The sequence below is a fragment of the Oxyura jamaicensis genome, chromosome 1, assembly GCF_011077185.1.
Source record: "Oxyura jamaicensis isolate SHBP4307 breed ruddy duck chromosome 1, BPBGC_Ojam_1.0, whole genome shotgun sequence".
NCBI classification, from domain to species: domain Eukaryota; kingdom Metazoa; phylum Chordata; class Aves; order Anseriformes; family Anatidae; genus Oxyura; species Oxyura jamaicensis.
In genome coordinates, this window is record NC_048893.1 from 70,676,227 (window position 1) to 70,696,045 (window position 19,819).

General features: G+C 41.4%; 1 protein-coding gene and 1 non-coding gene across 4 annotated transcripts in view; both read left to right on the plus strand.

Annotated features, from left to right (window-relative positions):
• Positions 1-19,819, plus strand: part of WNT7B (Wnt family member 7B) — a 97,095-nt gene that overhangs the window by 17,253 nt on the left and 60,023 nt on the right. The window lies entirely within an intron of this gene.
• On the plus strand, positions 13,504-13,663 carry LOC118161001. The gene has a single exon (XR_004747813.1). It is a non-coding gene; the product is annotated as a U1 spliceosomal RNA (small nuclear RNA).

Here is a 19,819-nt window from a genome sequence, read left to right on the forward strand (position 1 = left end):
CCTACTGCTGTGGGCTACAGCTAAATCAGTTGGGGTAGCTTCATATACAGCGGACTTTGATGCTATCAAAAGGATGAGGGTGCAAATACATATGGCTTCATCTGATTCACAGTAAATTCCTTTTTCTCCACTCCCATAGCCTTAAGGGGTACACAATTTAGCTGTACAGTTTTTGGTTGTTCTCCTTTACTGGCAACTCTCCTCACAGTATCTGAGCACCGCCCACAACAGTTAGATTGGCACATCCCTCATAAAGTTCCTGGAGTCTTTTGTTCTTCTCCCTTCTCTGTCCCTGGGGAGCTCTGCTCAAGGTAGGTGCTTCTGAGGGCTGGCATGGGGTCAGGTTATTGTTGTTAGTGTCATTCTGGTTAAGTTGTAAAAGATATATCGAAGAGGAAGCTCTTGCACTATGACCCAAAGGTCATCACACTCTGGATTAGTCTAATCTCTGAAGGTTTGTTCCCCAGACAGATCCTTTTGACCGAGAGTAACTTACCTCTGGGCTCAGAGCTCTGTCTTGAGTTTTATGATCTTTGTTGTTCTAGAGGAGCTCAATAGGCCTGACAGAGCCAGAGGCTTGGATTGTCTTCTGTTGCTGTGCCATGATCCACTAATTGCTGTAGGGGTTAGGCTTTACACCTTGAACTGGAGATGAAAGAGAACAGGAGGAATGAGAAAGACATGCATACAGAGACAACATGCAGAGCACAACCTCACCTGGTCATACTTTGAAGTCAACATGCTGTTTTTATGGTCAGAACATGTTGAAAGTCATAAAGCCTGTGTCTCTCTTTGGCTTTGTCCTCTTCTAGGAGGAAAGGGCAAAACATTTTGAAACCCCCTAGCAGGGAGCTTACCCATCTCTTTCGGTCTCATGTAGGCCACACTGTGTGGCTGGAGAGCAGCAAGTTCAGGGCTGTCTATTAACCAGTAACACAATACAGCCCATACTAAGGAAGTGAGGGGTGCAGGGCAGGCTTTAGAAACAACACCTTGCTCCTTTGTAAACCCAAAACACAGCTGTGCTTTTGAGCAGAGCCAATGCATCATCTCAGTGTAAATACTCAATTTTAAGGAATGTGCTGGGACAAGCAATTGTACCTGCTGCCCCTGTCTGCTCTTCTTTTCTCCTCTCCCTAGCCCAGCTCCATAGTATGTCAATGCCTGCTCCTCAGCAACAAGACTTGGCAGGTGGCACCTGATGAGATAATTGTGCCCCAGGGGCAGAAGGAGGCATAAGGTGCAGCCAGGTGCTCCTAATCTGTCCATGGGTGTGATTTTCTGTAGTAACCACACCCTCAAGTGTTCTTACTGCAATTAGGAAATTTGTTCAGTTTAGGTCAAGTACTTATATCAGGGTGCTCTTCACATCTAGCATCTGTTGGCATGGCAGGAGTGTGTAGACATCCAGGCTCAGGTGCTGTGCTGAGTGGTATCCCTGCCACTATGAGCTCCTACTTCTCATCACTTTGTGTTTATTTCCAAGCCTCGACCTTCCATTTCTGTTTCAGGTGCAAATGAAAACAAATGGAAATGCCCTCCCTGGGACTAGGCACAAGTTATATCACAGGCAAGGACCCTTTTAAGAGTTCACCACTTTTCCTTTCTGGAGATTCAGTTTTACAGACAGGACTTTGAAAACCAAAATATGAGGGTTGTACCACAACAAAGACCAAGTGGCAGCTCCTTCCTGCAGGTAGTAAATGCTTTGCTTTTGCAGGCTGACTTGCATTTCAGTTATGCTGCAGGAAGGTATGGCAGCTAGGTATTATATCAGTCAGGTAATGAAGAATACCTGGCAGGTAGACATCTTTCTACTGTTTTATTAAAGACTTGGTGTAATAACATCTGACAGGCAATAAGGTTCTCTGGCTGCCACTGAGGTGAACAGGAAAGGGGGCCCTCATGCTGCTCGCAGCACTTGTTTCCCGTGTCTTTACTTGGGCAGAACTGTAATTGCTTGCCACAAACTGCACACTGTGGCTCCTGTTCCAGCCTTGCCTGCTTAGGCTGCAGGAAGGGGAGATGTCTCCACACCTTCACACAGGGAAGCATGTGCAATGTTTTCCCTGTTTGCCCTCCATGTAAGCTTAAATTTTGGTTCCATCTAAACCTTGCCTGAGTTACTACAGAATTTATCTCACAGTATTTTGTTAGGATGCTGCTGTTTATTGTAAAGATGTGGCAAAATATATCAACTCAGAAGAAGATCTCATATGCTGGGTAAGAGTAAATCAGGGGCCTGGTATATTTTACCTCTCTGAAAGTGGAAAACTTTCAGTGCTAACAAAAGTATCGTTTGCTTTTCTTCATATTGCACAGATTTTTATTTTATTTTTATTTTTTGAGGTTTATCAGATCTTTGCTTACATGATAGTTGCTATTGTATACCTAATTAGAAATCAGTGTTAGCTTGCTGACAGTAGTTGGCATGTTTTATGTTCTCCCTAAGATATCTTGTGAGATAATTAAAGCGATGACTGGCAACATAGCATAGCAAAAGTAATGTTTTTCAAAGTGATGCCGCTTCTACTGCTTGTATACATTCTGTTAAATGTAACCCTGTTATAACTATGCTGGTTGATGAATTCCCTGGAAATTAGGCTGCCTCCCCCCCCCTCCCCCCCCCCCTTTTTTTTTTTGAGAGCTAATCCTGCAAGTCTCTCAATTTCTGACTCCTTTTTCAATTTATGTTTAAATGTATGCCTAGGAATATAGTGTTTATGAAGAGCGCCTGAATCAGAGCCCTGGAAAATTAATTCCTCTCCTTACCCACAAAACCAGTACAGCACAAGCACAGGGTGTGTGAGCTTCCCCACTCCACCCCATCCTTGCATCTCATCCATGACCTAGAGGGGCAACCTCTAGCTAGGCATAAGCGGGTGGCTCAGTCTCTGTACTTATTTAATCCTTGGCCAACCTGCTAAGGCTGCCAATAAGGGTGCCAATTGTGGTGGTGGTTTCTGTGATGTGGATAGTTGTCCACTGGGAACTGGATTAAGACCATCAACTCATTTCAAATACTCTAGGCCACAAAGCATCTGCCAAATGGTAACCATTTTTTTGATCACTACTGTCTTGGGTCATGTTTGGATCAGTGATGAAAGGCTCCCAGTACCAATCCCCTGAGCAATACAATTTCCCGGAATATTTTTTTAAAGAAGGAAAATGTTATTTATTGTCCTAAATTCTCCTTTGATCTGCTGTTTTTAATATGCATAATGACTCTTTAAGGTGCATAATTTTCATTGCCTCACTGTAGAGGATTCAAAGACTGGGAGAGATTTTGGAAGATGGCAGGTGACAGATCCATGGGGTGTGATCCGAAGTGAGCTCTCAGGGAGAATGGATACACACCCTGGCACCTCAGCTGGCATTGCATTTGGACCTAAAACTTAAACCTTCTTAAAACTTATACATACTTCTTAATAGTCTCTCAGTAGGGAAACTACCATTAAATTGAAGATCACATTGCTTTCTTGTTTGCTCTTGTTCTTTCTAATATATCTAGATACCTGTATCAGATAAATGCAGTGAACCAGATTTTCTGGTAACTGTTCCAGCTGATTATATTGTCAGATATCTTTGTTACCACAGTCTCTGAACCCACCACAACCTTGTGTATATGCCCATTAACATGTCATTTTTGGGGGGGAAATGCCCTATTTCACATGTATTGAACAGTAGGATGCAGGGACTAAATAATTTCACACAAATCACACAGTCCAGAAGAGTGAGGAAATGAAACTTTCCTGATCTCAGTGTAGACCCCAAACCATTAACAGTTCTTCTCTTCAGCAAACCTGAAAGTGGAGCTAGGGTCAGCTGAAGTTAGTAGTGTAGTTGGCAATGAATAATATTGCCTTCCATAGCTGTGTGTGTTGCGCAGAAGAGACTCCATCTCAGTAAATGCCTGGATAGGAAGCACGTTGTCAGCATGCTGAAGGAATGCCATTGTAGCTTTGCTTGGTTAGTACAAAGCTGTTCAATATTCCCTATTCCCACCAGCTCTCCCTTGAACTGAGCAAAATACTAAGAGGTGAATTTTATTTTTCATCCCTCCCTCCCTTTTTCTTTCTTTGGGGTAATTTACATTTGTGCTAGTATGAAGGCACTATGCTTGCTTCCTTAGAACAATGACAAGTCTACTTTCTTCTTTTCTATTACAGCTGGAAATTACATGTTATGATATCAAGAGAGTGGCTGTTAAGATAGAAAATTCTTGGCAGATCCATTACAGTAATGGATGGTCAGATACAACAGATAGGGGTAAACAACAGTGATATTTAATTAATTGTGAGGCTGTGATAGTATCTGCTTTCTACCACACAAGCAAAGTGTCAGGATCACCAAACAGTAGATATCTCATGGAGGTTTATTGATATTAGACTGCAAAGCAGGTATTTTGGATTTCCTTGTATTTTGTTTAAAATAATAAACAAAAAATTATGTTATTCCATGTATCCTTTCAGTGTGAAAAATTGTTTCTATTAAGAGAAATAGAAGATAGAAGTAGGGAAATGATTGTGTTTGTAAGACTATATGCAGAGATATATATATATATAATTCATAATTCTTTAGTTCTTAAAAAGTAAATGTATTGCTACAAAGCTTTCTTTTTCTTTCTCTCTGACTTTTTTTTTTTTTTAAAGTTTATCAGCTTATTTGAAGTCCTTTTATCTTGAGTTTCTATTTCCAGAGTAGAAATTTCTGTTTTAATAGCAGCTGAGGCTTAAATCAAGAAAACACATGGAGAAATGTAAGCATACTGGCTTAAGAGAACTTGTAGTTACATGCATATATTTAAGTAGACCATGACCTAAACCTAGAAAACATGGGACATACACAGGGCCTACCACCCTCCTATGTTTCCAGAATACTAAGGGATTTCAACACAATTAACTCTTTCATAAATCAAGTTATTGAGTTGGGTGATAGCTCTCAATTTTATTTTCTTATTTTATTTTCTTCAATTTTTCAATTTTTATTTTCTTATTAGTATCAAACACAAAAGGTGAGCTGAAAACATAAAGTGCCAGTGAAATCTCAGCTTGGGGCATGACTCAGGTTTTTCCTTTCAGCCCGATGGCTATGTGCAAGGGCTAGCGTTGCTGCCTCAGGAGCTTCAGGACATAAGGTGGGGGAGAGTGAGGGGTAGCAAGAGAGGGACAGCAAGGACAGGGGCTGTGTATACCCCATGGAAGAGAGAACAGATGTAGGGGGTGGAAAACCCAACAGGAGGGAGAATGAACAAACTGGGAAGAGAAAAGGGGAAGGAGTTCAGCAGCAGGAAGGAAGAAAATCAGAGGTCAGGAAAGTATGAAAAAACAGAAGAGATGGAGCTAGAGAGTCAAGCAGACTTGAGGATCATTGCCAGAGGAAGAATTCTTGGGAGGTTCAGCGCTTAGCCAACTAATGGTTTAACCTTTCTTGTTGATCAAACCTCCATCAGCTGATAATAAAGGTAACCACCTGAGAGCACATTTTTTTGCAACTCAGCATGAGGACCAGAGCTGGGAGAGGAGCATAGTCTGGAACTGGGAGGCAAGTGCGAAGTTAGGAGAGCTGATCAGAAAGCAGGAGCAAAGCAGCACAGGAAACCACTCTCAGGCAAGAGACACTCTACTGTGCCTCTGAGGCTTATTTGTCCCCCATAGAGGATGTGACTCAACATCACTGGTCAGGAAAAGACAACAAAGATTAGAGCAGGACATGTTGATGGCTATTTTCAGCAGGCAAAGGATGATCCCCCTTTTGAGGAGAGGGCATGCAAAAGGAGTAAGAGACAAAGCAGAGTTTACATCAATAAGAGAATTTGGCTTTGGAAGAAGATTTTCTGCATGGCTGCTCCACATAAATTGTGTTTAGCTCTACAGATTTTCGGGTTCCTGAATGTAAACTCCTTGAATGTAAACTCCTAAGGACAATTTTACTATTTAGCATCCCTATATGCTGTCATCCACTGAACCTAAAGCCTTGTGAGAATGCACTTTTAAGTTCAGAAATGTGGTGATGCTCTAATAATAATGGTTAATAAGCACATAGATTAAAGGCTCTCTTTATGGGATTTCATTTGTGAGTATCGGGACTGGGGAGAAAAGGCCTGTCTGGCCTGTGATTCCACAACTGTAATGTGTAATATATATATTAATAACATAATATTGCATTTCTTCAATGATAGCAAATGCTGTTTAATACCGGCAAGCAGGAGTGAATTGGGACAGTAACTTGGATGGGATGCTCAGCTTTTTCTTCCTCTAAAGCATGAATTCATTTCAAAAACCAGGCTTTCAGGGGGTGTAACGTTGTTTGTGTTAGTCAAACCATGAAGGATTTTCTTCTCAAAATATATTCAGCTCCTTTCTTCCCATCTCAATAACTGACTCTCTTTAATCTTTCAGCAGACTAGAATGTAGTTTTTGAATATATAGAGGAGCTATTGCTTGGCACAGAATAGAGGTTGTGGCTTTTTTTAGTATCCGTACCCTATCAGGGTCCAGTGTATTACATTGTATTTTGGAATATATATATATATATATATAAATATAAAACTAAGTCCAGTACCATGCATATTTCACATCTCTTTATTCTTTTTTGTTTTCTTCTTCATGAACACAGATATATGAAGGATTGAGAAGCTATAGAAAGACTCAGGAGAAGGTCCTTTAAGACTTCAAATTATTTTTGGATCTTACTATTAGCATTCTTTAGAGTTCTCTTTCCAAAGTTTCCCCCCAATTTTAATTGAAATTGGTTCCTCATACACACATACATGGCTTCAGTGTAAGTCACACAAAGTGGTCCCTAAAGTTTCACTCAACAGTTTTTGCTAAAGTATAAGTAGATCTAAGACAAGGCAAATGTCAATGTGCACTGGCTATTTTATCTCATCCTTCTGAGGAATTTAAACTCCTGGAGAGGAACAGAGTGAGATTGTCATTTTATCAAATCTTAATCTCAGTGCAGCTATGCTGGTTTGAATCTTGTTTCTGGTCTCCCAGTCACAGACCTGCATTTTTCTTTTTATGACTCTCCTCTATTCCCTTCATTATTGTTTTCCTAAAATATTTTTATTTTAGGATTAAGGAAGGAGATAACTGATAGAGAAACACAGCACTGAAACAAGGCTCTGAAGCCATTGATGGTCCTCTGGGTGTATTCTGCTCCTTGGAACAAACCTGGCATCACCTGCTTTACATGAGATGTGAAGTTAGAGAGATGCTACCCAGGGAGTAGGAAGCACAGTGCAAATACCTGCAGAAATGTTCACTCACAAGCTTAGCAACACATGCTCACACACGTCACCCAGGCAGAATAGTAAATGCTAGTTGCAGTGCTTCCAAGCTGGGAACACATATCTGGGCAAACATAGGTTGTTATAACTCTGGACAGCAAACCTCAAAGGCATTCAAAGAATCACCACCACAACATTTTACAGAATATTATTACAACTGTCACCAGCAGTTCTGTCAGAAATCTGAGAATTGCAAAGGACAAAATTTAGCTACTGAGAAGCAGAGAATTCTCAAAAAAATTTCTGGCAGTATGCTGGCACAGTTTGGACCAGAGAGAAAAATGCTGGGCTTTGCAGCTAAGCAACCTGTAGAGCACAGGGGGAAAAATAATATCAGAATGATATTACATTATCATCTACACCTCTTCCTTTACAATCCCCCATGCATTCTTGTCAGCATCTTTTTGCCTGTTCTCTCTCTCCTTCTGAATTGTACCACCTCTGGATCTGGACTAGCTCCATGGACCAACTGGAAGGCAATTATTCATCAGAATCTCTGATCTCACCATAGCTGTCAATTTGGAAATGAGTTTGAATTTTATGAGAGAGAAAGTAAAATGGAGTTGCACTCATCTGTTCATACCTGTAGTAGGAGAATGTGTCACAGTATTAGTGGCACACTGCAGTTAAATTATACCTCTGATGTCACATAAAGCACCTGGTTGGGCATGGTCTCCCTTCTTGTTAAAATACTTACTTTGTGCATTTATATATTCTGATATAAAATACCTGATATTTTGTGTTGCTCAAGAATGTCATTATACATTATTGATTGTCAGAGGAGAAGTAGAGATTTGAACACAAGGATCTGGGAGCTGGACCTTCTGGAACTTGGGAAACTTCTACAGGGAGGGATTTGGGAGGGCTGGAGCCTTTAGGCTATCTTGATAGGAGGTGGAGCAGGGCAGTTGTTGAAGAAGTGGAGAACTTGAATTCCTGCTTTCAGTCCCATGACTGACAATGGCTTTAAGGAACCCTCTCCACTCTGTGTCCTTTTCAGCTGCTTCTTCAACCAGAAGTGATCCACCAGTGCATAGCCTAAAGGCTTCGGTTAAATTATTAGGAGTGAAATGGTTAAGCAAACTGATTGCTGTTTTCACCAGATTTCAGTAAAAGCAGATTTGTAACATAAACCATGCAGCTTGAATTTCTCCCAGAGCTATAGTTCCAGACTCCTTACAGACTGAAGGGAACAGCAGAGTTAGTTTTTATGTTGAAGGGCTAAAGGATTTTTTAATATATTCAGGATCAAGATGTTGCTGCAGTTTCTGAACCATAAACAAGGGCATGTCAATGCAGTTGGCCCCAACTACTGTCTGTGTGAGAGCCTGCCAATGTATGTGCAAAGTGTTGCTGAGCATGTGCAAACCTCTGCCAGCAAAGCCTTGTTGCCTCTGTCATCACGTATTCCAGCAATGGCTCTCCTGGAGCTCCACACACATGAGCACATTCCATATGCTCCTCTAGGCTGGGGTGTGAGCACAGCCCAGGGTGGTGTTCAGTGGTCTACAAATGGTCAGAAAGTCCTAGCTTTTCTGTTGTACAGCACACTCGTTGCTGGTAGCAATGACTTATAAGATATTTTATATGAAGCCTGTCAATCTACCAAGACTGACTGTTGCATCTCTGATATGAGAAATACTGTTTGTGGGGGAAATATATTTATTTATGTGCTAGTGGTTCTATAAGTGCTCCTTAGGCTTGGAGCTTCAGAAGTGGCTCCAGCATGCCCAGGTTAAGGTGCTGGATAAATTATTAGGCATTTCTGCAGCTTACCAGCTGATATCACCACAATGTAATAGATATCAATGTATGTGCTGAACAAAGCAATCTGTTTTATCAGGTTCCTGCCTAGCTCAGTTCAGCGAGAGGCTGATGTTTTGTGGCCTAATTTCGCCAAAATGTGTAATCCTGGGAGTATCCCGTTGCCGCTGATATGAACTCAGTGGGAACACATGCAGGCTTAAAACTTTCCACACACTCTTAGGAGCATGCCTAAAGCCCATGCCTGGTGTACTCTGTGGAACAAACACTGGAGGGTTGAGTGTCTTCTGCAGCCACTGGTGATGAGTGTGCTTCGGTCACAGTGTACTCCCTAGGGTGGGCGATTTGCTACACCAGGCTGTTTGCAGTTGCATTTTTTTTTTCTTACCAGGGTTGTTTAGTTTGCCCCTTTGCTCTCAGACCTTTGCTTGGACAGTCTGGGTCACTTTTTAAGAGCTGCATTTAAAGCACAAGTTCAGATCTCTTTGGGAAATCTGCCTCCAGTCATCAAAATTGAATGGGACAAATCTACGTATGTAACACTCTGAATATGCATTGTCACACAGCTGCCTAAAGGAGATATGAGTTCTTGAGGAAATAGGGCTGCTTCTGTGCTGGAAATCTGTCTTTCAACTCCTTGGAAATCCAAGTGATGGACAGATGTCCTTTCAATAATCTGGCTCCCCAGCACTGTTACAAGCTTTACTGAAAGCCTGGAGAATATAGTGTGTACTGACTCACACACGTGCCATTGCCCATACATCCAGCTGAAGATGTGTGCCTTGCACAGTCACCTGTATAGTGCTGCCTTCCTTCTCACAGAGATGCATCCCTGGCTGCATCACCATCCCACCTGCTGATCTAGCAGGGAAGGAGAGGGAAAAACATGGACACAGGCAAGGTCCTGAGCAGAATGGGAATACTAAGATAGCAATAATGAGAACTGATACTGCTCCTGCTTTCCTATGTACATATTGACAGGCAACTTCTACAGTGAGGACAGTCATTTCTCTGGAGTCCTCAGAGACTCCTGTGGACGTAAGCAGCCTTTAGCACAGGCCACATTTGTTTGCTCCAATCATTTTCTTTAACAGGATCAGTCAAATTGCTCCAGTTCCCTCCCAGTTTGAGACATGGTTGATTGAAGGGGAGGTTGTGGAAGTTGTTGCAGGAGGGAGAAAGAGGGAATAGTCTCCTTTGAAAGCAAATAAATGCTACCACTTCTGCTAATTGCATAAAAGTCAAAAGCTAAGCCATAAATGGTAGTGCAAGTCTGAGATTACTCGACAGCCCTGTTATTCAAATGCAGAATGCTGTATGAGGCAGATATAGAAGAGTTTAGTGTTAGAAAAGGCTCTTATCTTCACTTGTTAAACCACTTGTGTGTTATGACAAGCCATTCCCAGCCTAACAAATGAAGCTTAGTGCACCACCAGCAGCATTAAAAAGTACAGATACTGGGAAACTCTAACAGTGGACCCAAATGGCCCCTGAGTTTTGAAGAACTGACACCTCATTTCAGCCTGCACTCAGACCCCTTTCTCATGAAAGGTCTGAAACTCACCTGTCTGACACCTACAGATGAACCTGCAAAGTACTCTTTTTGATAGGAGAATTGACTTCCCTGTCACGTTAATCTAGTAAAAGGCTCTTATGGATTTCAATAGGCTTTGGATCAAGCCCAGGAGTGACCAATAATGCACACAGAGCATTAACATGTGGCTCTGAAGGATACAGTTTCTGCTTGTATTTGGCAGCTCCTGTTAAAGCCAGGGCATACCAGAATGGCTCCTCAGAGATGACTTGCTGCAGACTGGCAGAAAATTGGCCTCGGTTTTAATATCCAGAGCTGTTTTCAAAGTGAACTGGATTACATGTTTGTGCATAGGATCTTTCCTTTGAAAAAACCAGCATATGGAAACCACAATTGCTCCATGATAAGAGGTAAACAAAGAAGAACAAAAGGAACTGCCGTGTTGCAATCCATTTGGATTTTTTTTTTTATCTGTAGCAACATGTAGGGGTGGATTCACACAACCAAATTTGGGCAACTAAGAGAGTCAAGTTAGGAGTCTAGTCTCCCTGTGTGCTTTGTATAGTTAATAGAGAAACAGGCAGGTCCATGGTGTTATTCAATCCACCTCCATTGTGAATCATCCTGTGAGGCAGCTAGCTCTTTTCTTGATGGTAGAGGGAACTTAGGGTGCCCTGTTGCCTAACTCAGGCTCCTTTGGCAACACTATGAATGGTATAGAAAATGGGCCCAATGAAGAACACTACCAAATATCACCATTGAATGCCTATTAAAATAAATCAGACCTAACTTTGAGTAAGAATGCTGAGATTCAAGAGAGTTTGAAGGGAGCAAATGGCATGCTAAAGAGGCAGGGGACCAAACAACTCTGTGCCCATGATGCACCTTGGATCTCAAGTAGCATAGGGAAAATGCAGTCCTGGCAGTATTTCTGCTGCATGGATTTTCAGATTGATGAATGGGAGCTGTAATAGTCCCAAATAAATTAAAATAGTCTTGCTACATTGCAGCAGCAGCATCCTTCTTTATGCTGGTGGACTGAATGACAGCACTGTTACATAGCAGCATCTCTATGGAGGTGGGATAGTGAGGACCCACTTAAAGGAAGCCACTGATATTTCTGAAACAAAACAATTCCACAGCCTTTTCTATAAGTTATCAGTACCATGCTCAACGTACAGCTGAGGAAGAAGGAGAACAAACCTCTTTCTAATTCAGGTAAGGAGTTCAGCAGCAGTGCAAGCAGAGGTAACACAATCCCTAGAGCTGCTGAAATGTATCTGGGACTTTGAAGTAGTATGAATGAGTCACAGGGAGGGACAGAAAGAGAGAGAAAGAAAAGTAAGCTCAAATCTGGGAAGGTAGAAAGTGTGGGGTGGAAGGCAAATACCACAGACGACCAAAGGGCTGATGTGAGAGTTAATTGAATCCTATGGATACTAATACTTATCATAAATACCAAAGAGGTTTTAGCAACTGCAAGCTTTCAGAAAAAAAGTAAATGGAAACTGCTTCCTGTGGCCAGAAGTACCAGAGAGGAAGATGTAAGTGGAGGAAAAAGAGATAGCAGGACTGTGAACACAAGGGAAAGAGTACTGCGGAATATGACATAATGGAACATGGATTAGCAGCAATTATGTGGCATGGATAACAAGATCAGATGATTAGCTTTTCCAGACAGATGCTGTGTTGTTTTTGTAATCTCTTATTAAAAGGGTGCTAGAATGCATGAACAATACAAGAAAAACCCTTCTTATTCTAGTAGTTTTTCTTCCCATAACTCTGTAAATTTTGCACTTAAAGCATTGCAGGATACTTTTATACTTTTTTTTTTTTTTTTTTTTTAAAGTGATACTTCATTTTACTATTATGTTGCTTGCTTGCTTTGGTTTTCAGATGACAGTGAAAGCAAGTCTTATTTTGAACTATGAAAGTTGCTTTTGGGGACCTATGTCAATGTGGACATCACCATTTATTACTTTATACTCCACAACATTATCTTTAACAAGAACCCGCCCCAGGTGGTGCAAAGTGCATCTTAGAAAGTAAGGAAGAATGCAATGCACAGGAGAGTACAAAGAGATTTCTTTGACCCTTTCATGAGAATGTTATAAAATAAACCCTGAACTTTAGGCATTGCCAACATGCAGAAGTTATATATATATAAATTTTCAGGAGGACAGAATGCAGTGAGTTTAAAATATAATTGTCAGTGTTGGTCTCCAAACCTTCCCAGGTAGCTCCATCCACATGTGAAGCAGAACAGTATTCAGAATGGATATAATGGTGAGAATCTGGGCCACAGCTGTTGTAAGATAGCATTATACATACAAGCCAAAGCAGAGAGGGAGGTTTTTTTTTCTTGAAATTATATGAATGATTGCTGTGCATTTAGTTTGGTGTTGAAACTTTTCCTGTTCTGTGACTGCCTCAGTAATTTCAGATGAGGCAGTTCAGAAGACTCTTAGGAAGAGGCTACAGAAAGGATACTGCCCTGACCTTCGTGACTGTTTCTCTCATAATCTCTATAGTGCTCTTGAACAGGAATTTGCAACTGACATCAGAGTTGCTGCTCAAAGTTGGCATTTAAAAGCTCCATGTTTGTGTTAAAATTTCAGTTTAGATTTTATTTATTTATTTATTTGTTTTTCCTGGAGAGCTGCCTATGAATCATGAGTGTGGCTTGTGCCTAAGTGTGCATTAGTATGGTGTCTTAAACTTCTTGGTCACATTTTCCTATGGGATGCTTGACTCAGGAGTGCATACCCTGGTATATTTGCTGAAATTGACTGAGGGTCTGCAGACTTTCTTCTTGTGACTGTGAATGAACACAGGCTGTCTGGATGAGAGAAGGAAGGTTCTGTGGGTCAGATGTTTGCGTGTTGCTATCAGGAGCTACATTCTCTTTCCTGTCCTGTCCTGGCAGGGGAGGCACCATGATCAGGCAGGTGGTTTTCCCAGGGCGAAGCTCATACCTTGCACTCCGGGTATGTTGATCCCTGCGATTTCCCCAGATGTGGGAAACTCGACTGTATAATTTGTGGTAGTTGGGGACTGCATTTGCACTCTACCCTGGTAAAGGAATTGGAACTACATGATCTTTAAGGTCACTTACAACCCGAGCTATTATATGATTCTATCCCATTTACCTGTGTATTGCTAGCAAAGTCATTTAAACTTTTTAACTTAGTAGTAGTTGTTCCCCATATTTGATTGCTTACTGTGGGTTCTGTGGTGGTTTTACTGTGCTAGGCAGCTGAACACCACAACCGCTCTCCCACTCCCCCTCCTCAGATGACGAGGGGAAGAAGTAAAGAAAAGAACAACTCACGGGTTGAGACAAGGATAATTTAATTAAAGAGAAAAAAAAATATTAAGGAAATATTATTATTAATTAAACAATTCAACTAAACGGAAAAAAGGGGAAAGGGGAAGAGGGAGGGGGAAAGGGAATAACAAAACAAGTAAAGGCTATGTGGAAGTGCAGAGGAAAGAAATTACTCTCTACTTCCCACAAATGAGCGATGCTTGACCACGTCCTTGAAGCAGGGCCTCAACGCACATAGCTGGTGTTCGGGAGGAGGACAGACATTTTTGCAACAAGAGCCCACCCCTCCCCTCTTCTTCCTTTTTCCACCTTTTATTGCTGAGTGTGACATCATATAGTATGGAATATCCCTTTGGTTGGTTTAGGTCAGCTGCCCTGGTGATGTTTCTTTCTCACTTTTTGCCCACCCCCTAGGAGGGTTAGAGAGAGTCCTGATGCCGTGCCAGCACTTCTCAGCAGCAGACACAACACCACTGCTGTTCTAGCTACAAGTGCAGAGCGCAGCACTGTATGGGCTGCTGCAGGGAAAGTTAACATCCCAGCCAGACCCAGTACAGGTTCCCAGCATGTGGCTTTCTGAAGTGGTGAACAACCACAGCTGCAGAAAAACACCAGAAGTCAGAAGGATCAGTGTTTAAAACCAAAAAGTACTCTGAAGGTTGCTGTCTTTAGACCCATCAAACTGAACTGCTCATGCCAGCTTCATAGTTACAACTTACTAAAATGTTAAGGTGGGAGTAATCGTATCTCCTTACCTCAAGTGGATAGATATTGTTAAATGATTTTTTTCTGTGATTCTCTCACACTTTTCATTGGTTGGTACTGTCCAAAAGCTAAGGTGAAGTTCAGAGTTAATCTATAAAGGGGAATAAAATAAATAAAAATATATAAAATAAAGCCTGGGGTGTGCACAGTAAGCAAGAAGAAAGCAAAACAGAGCAATTGCTCATCAAGAGAGCTCATCCATATTGCACACTAAGTGGAGGAGAGGGTCCTGTGGAATAAGCATGTAAGATAGCTGAATTAAAGTTTCACTGTCAGTCCTCATTCTGTCACTTCCTAAATTTTAAGTACTTGAACCTATGACCTTGAAATATTAGTTTAGAAATGCTTTCTCTCCGTTAATGTTATGTATGCTTACAGTGGTTAATATGGAAAGATTGATGGAATGACCCTTGATGTGAAAGCCTGATGTAGATTTTTTTCCCCTCCATTTTAGGGCAACAGTGCTTTCCATACTTGATTTTCTGAGGTTTTTCTATGACTTAATATATCGGCCCAACACTTTTAAATTAACAAGTTACTTGAAACCTGTTAAATCCTAGAATTTAACAGTTTGGGATTCTAGAGGCATTTACCAAATTCATCCCTCATACTAATTTAATGACTTTGGTATTTGGCTTATTGCACCCATTTTATTTTGGAAGGTTAATCCTGCTAGCCTTACTCACAATGAAAAGATGCATAGACTTGGCCTATTACACTGGACTCCTTTGTATCACCAACTCAGTAAATGAAAAGACATATTTTGATGCCTTTGCAGGGCAAAAAAGAACTACTTTGTGTTTTGCAGAAGAAACAGAAGCAACAACAGGGCAAATGACAACTTTGCCACATAGCTGATAGAAAACTGCTAAGTGATAATTTCATGCAGCAGTTTGCTGGAGATATCATTATGCTTATAAGCTCTTGGTTAAATACATTCTAACTCTTGAACTGTAGCTCCTATTAAAAGAAGGTGTATTTATAGATAAAGGTGTTAGAACACACTGTATTTTCTACAGCTGATTATGCTGCTGAGAAAGTATAAGCCAAACCCTGCCCTTTGTAGGAGAAGGAAAGCAAAGTGCTTGGCTGGCTGTGTTAGCACATAGGTGTATGTGCATATATGCATGGGTGTGCAGGCATCTGTAACAAAGGAGGAGTTGACTACTATTTGAAAAAAAAAAAAAAAATGAACCCTGGCAATTTCTGGTTTTGCTTCATTTCTTTTGAAGAAAAATGTGTGAAAGGTGAACCATGCAAAACAGCTTGGCTACATTAGGCCAGGGAACATGAAGAAGAGCAACAGCAGAAGGAAGGTATCATGGAATACATCTGAACATAAGCAGCATTAGTTGGAAGACATCATCATGCCATGGCTGCTTGGTGGCTGAGGATAAGATGGATGTTGTGGGCTCCCCAGGGGCCTCACCAAGCCCCCTCTGTAACAGGCAGATTTAGCTTCCCTGTTGCCAGTGTTGGCTCCAAGTTCAAGAGGTAGGTCTGAGAAGGTGACAGTTCTTCCTCTGAGAACCTCCAAGGTTGTGGGTAAACTTGCAGTGAGTATGGCAGTACTCTCCAGCCTTTCAAAACCCAAAGACAATGGGCAGCTGGGAAGAGCCTAAGCCATGGGAAGCAATGGGTTAAATTTACTATCTCACCATTCAGCTACCCAGAGAAAAAGCAGAGAGATTGGCTTATGAAGAAAGAGAAATCAATTTGATCTTCAGTTGCTACTGTCAATGTCATAGAGCAGAATTAAATTTCATACTGCAGAGGTTTCAGTTTTCTTTTTGACTGTCAGTTGCTCTTCTGTGGCATACATAATTGTCTGAATCAATAATGGGAAGCTGAAAAAAGAACCATTCAGATTTTTATAACAGCAAACGTTATAGCAGGAGTCATAAGAGCAAACCACTAAGGGGAGGAATGGACCATTCACCTTTGTGAGTGCTCACAGAAAGTCTGGATCCTTTCTGGCATGGGCTTTAGTCTTCGGTTTCTCAAATTAGTAGTTCATGGCCTCTTTAGAGGTCCAATGAGGGTTCAGATGGTATTACAAAGTTTTAGGCAGCAGCATGCAGCCACTTGTTTCCTCCAAGGTGGAGGAGTGAGGGGCAGCTGTGTTTACTGACTGACTGTGGTTGCACCAGCCAAGGCACTTTGCAGCAGCTGCAATTTGCTGATAGGAGCTTGGCTCCTATGAACTGAGGTGTCTTGCAGCCAGCCAGGAGAGTAAAGACAGTGGAGCTGAGAAGAGGTATGTTACTGCCAGGTGAGGAGTCAATATAGCATTAACAAATCCACAAAACTTGTGCTGTAGTTATACACAGGCTGTACCTATGATAAGAATTTGAGATATAATTTATATAGTATGTCCTCCTTGTCCTTAGAAGGAGATAATCAATACATGTGATAATACTTATTCTAATGTTAATGTTAGTCTGTTTAAGACAGTTAAATTTAAAAAGTCCTTAAGATGGTACTGCTGAGCAACATGAAGGAGACATTTAAGATTTGCTATACCTATAGTCATATGCTTTCTTTGGGGCTGGGAAACATTGACATATCTTTGGAGAAAGTGAAGAGGATGGTTTGTTTTGGAATTACTAAGTGCTGGATTCAGCACATGGGATTGGGCACCCCTGGCTGTATATGTACAGACTGAGGGACAAGAGGCTGGAGAGCTGCCCTGCAGAAAGGGATCTGGGGGTTTTGGTTGACGTCAAGTTAAACATGAGCCAGCAGTGTATCCTGGATGCCAAAAGGGCCAACTATACCCTGGGGTGTATCAAGCATGACATTGCTAGCCAAGGTCAAGGGAAGTGATTGTCTTGCTCTGCTCTGCACTGGTACAGCCTCACCTCAAGTACTGTGTGCAGTTTTGGGCACCAAAGTATAAGGAGGGCATAAACTCTTAGTGTGCAAAGGAGGGCTACAAAGATGGTGAAGTGTCTAGAGGGGAAGACGTATGGGGAGTGGCTGAAGGCACTTGGTTTGTTCAGCCCAGAGACTGAGGGGAGGTCTCATGGTGGCCTGCAGCTCCCTCGCAAGCGGAGTGGAGGGGCAGCTGCGGAGCTCTGCTCTCTGGGGACAGTGACAGGACCTGAGGGAATGGCATGGAGCTGGGACAGGGGAGGGTCAGGCTGGGTGTTAGGGAAAGGTTCTTCACTGAGGGGTGTTTGGGCACTGGAACAGGCTCCCCAAGGAAGTGGTCTTGGCACTGAGCTGCCAGAGTTTAAGAAGCATTTGAACAATGCTCTCATACACACAGTCTGTTTTTTTGGTTGTCATGTACGGAACCAGGGGTTGGACTCAATGATCCTTGTGGGTCTCTTCCAACTCAGGATATTTTGTGATTCTATAATTCTATGATACTACTTTGGTAACGACTTCAACTTATTTAGGAAAAAAAGGTATGGACAACTAGGAAGATAAAACAAACCCCCAACACAACATCTTTCTCTTGAAAAAAATGAATAACAGCAACTACAACAAAAAAGATCAGGATTATTACAAAGTGTGAAAAGGATCATCTGGATGGCAGAGGAACTGCGCATGATGCTATGGTCAATTTTTTTAGCACCTCTCTTCTTAGCTGTCAGCTTGTTCATTACTGGTGGTACGTATGTATTAGTCAGTTGGTATGTGCCTTCTAATTAATTTTTCAACTAAATTAACACCTAGCACTGAGTCCTTATCATGACAGTGATCACAGTAATGGACAAGTTACTGTCCTGGTCCACATACCCTCTAGGAAGGTAAAACAAATGCAAGGAAGTAGGAAAGAAGCACAAGACAATGAAGTGGCTTGTCCAAAGATACACAGCGACCAGAATAGGACCAGATCTTGTTATTTTGAGCTGGTATCCAAGCCACTTGAGAAGTGACTCTCCAGTCTTGTCTGTGGGCTTTCTGGGAGAGTAGGTTAGCAAGGAAAGCATGCCCAGGATGCTCTTCAGGAACAGGAGACTCAATATCCTGACTCTCTCTGATGCCTCCCTCACACAGTCTGACTCAGAGCTCAGGCTGCTCTGTTCACACCTAGGTATCAGCTCACTTCCCATGTTCACTTGCTTTAAGGAAGTCTCCTGTTATGACCCATCCTGTTTAAAGTGCATTTCATAGTAGGGCAAATAGCCCAGTATTTTGAGTCTATGACTCCAGAGGAGAATCTCCCAGATTTGCATTTCAAATGCTAAACATATGGGATACTTGGCCTATCCTCTCCCTGATTTGACTTTATAGTGGTAAGGTGTCTCATTCAGAAAGACAATAGGAAGGTAAATGTGGTAAAATAGTACATTAAGTATACACCAGGGAGGATTTCCTTGCCATTTAGCTTCTGAAATACAGACAGACAACCAAAACCAGCAAAACTTAATTGAGTGTCCAGCAGCTGCTTGGTTTTGGCCTTATATAAAGGGATACTTCTATTCAAAATTTTAGCTCACAGTTTTCTTCAAACTCATGTGTGGGGTTTTGATCCCTTCTTTTACATTGTACTATAATAGTTCAACTCAATCACTCCAAAAAGGGAAAGAGTAATTCTGTAAATCTCAAAAAACACTGAGAAGCTGAGTAAGAGTTTGCTTGGCAAAGATGCTGCATGTGAAAAATTTCACTGTGTTAAGATGGTAGGGAGCCATGGAAGATATTCTTCTCCAGTGACAGAAAAGAAGCTTTTCCATTAAGGTTCATTAAAAGCTTTGTGAAGTAAAAGATGTTTTGGATAAATTGCCACATTCAAATTCAAATCATTTTTTTTTTTTTTTTTTTTTTTTTTTTTTTTCATAATTCTGTGCCTCGGTATTCACATTTCTAACAGTACCACTTCTCATCTATTGTTATTGCTAGGAATTTTCAATCCCTGATTTTTAAGACCCTAGGCTTTTCTCTGCTTCACATAGGAGATGTTTGGAAATTATTTGGTTTGCTTGTAGGGTGTCTTACTGCTGGATCACACGGACAGCCCATGTCAATCATGAAAGAAGTTGTAGACATTAGTGGGCTGCAATATTTTATGATCTTTCATCACAGACTATCTTATTTCTCTTTTCTGTTCTGAATGACTGATTTTCTGTGTCACAGGAAACTTATTCTTGATGGAAACTTATTCTTGATGGAAACTTATTCT